Source organism: Trypanosoma cruzi (assembly GCF_000209065.1).
Source record: "Trypanosoma cruzi strain CL Brener chromosome Unknown tcruzi_1047053408189, whole genome shotgun sequence".
NCBI lineage: Eukaryota > Euglenozoa > Kinetoplastea > Trypanosomatida > Trypanosomatidae > Trypanosoma > Trypanosoma cruzi.
In genome coordinates, this window is record NW_892725.1 from 1 (window position 1) to 732 (window position 732).

Here is a 732-nt window from a genome sequence, read left to right on the forward strand (position 1 = left end):
TGTGTTCCACAACGGTTTTCAATTTTGATGAGGGGTCCTTCGCGGCACTTGGGACCGTGTACAAAAACCCCCCCCCCCCCTCCCAGGCCACACTGGGGAGGGGTCAGGGTCCGGGACGTCGGCCCCGGGATAGCGCCGTGGACGGCGTCAGGGGGCGGAAAAGACGCACATGGCGAGTGTGGAACAGCAAATGCAGCCGAGTGTGCGAGCAAGGCAAAAACACCGGAAAACACAGGAAGAAGCGCGGCATACGCGGAAAAAAGGCGAATAAAAGGATCGAGACGGAGAAAACACAAAACAAAACAAAGATGCAGGCAATAGCAGCCATGAAGCGAAAATGAGGGGGCCCGAAGGAGGTGGCGGACACGCAACGTGGGGGGGGGGGGGCAGCCGCACGAGGGGGTACGGGGCTATATATATATGGGTATATATATATAGGGGTATATGTATATATGGCGGACAGACCCACAAAAAAAAAAAAAAAAAAAAAAAAAGGGGTCCGTAAACCCCGGTCAAAAAAAATTGACCAAACATAACCCCCAAAGGCGGGTTGGAAGCTTCCCGTACCAATATAGTACAAAAACTGTATCAATAATAGCGTTAGTTGAAAGGAGTTGTGTTCCACAACGGTTTTCAATTTTGATGAGGGGTCCTTCGCGGCACTTGGGACCGTGTACAAAAACCCCCCCCCCCCCTCCCAGGCCACACTGGGGAGGGGTCAGGGTCCGGGAC

At 53.4% G+C, this 732-nt stretch overlaps 1 non-coding gene across 1 annotated transcript, besides 2 other annotated features; it reads right to left on the reverse strand.

Annotated features, from left to right (window-relative positions):
- Window positions 1–411: 411 nt before the first annotated feature.
- Window positions 412–454: a microsatellite.
- Window positions 455–469: 15 nt separating this feature from the next.
- Window positions 470–494: a microsatellite.
- Tc00.1047053408189.10 lies at window positions 495–606 on the reverse strand. Its single transcript, XR_008254014.1, has one exon. It is a non-coding gene; the product is annotated as a spliced leader RNA (transcript).
- Between the last annotated feature and the right edge of the window lie 126 nt (window positions 607–732).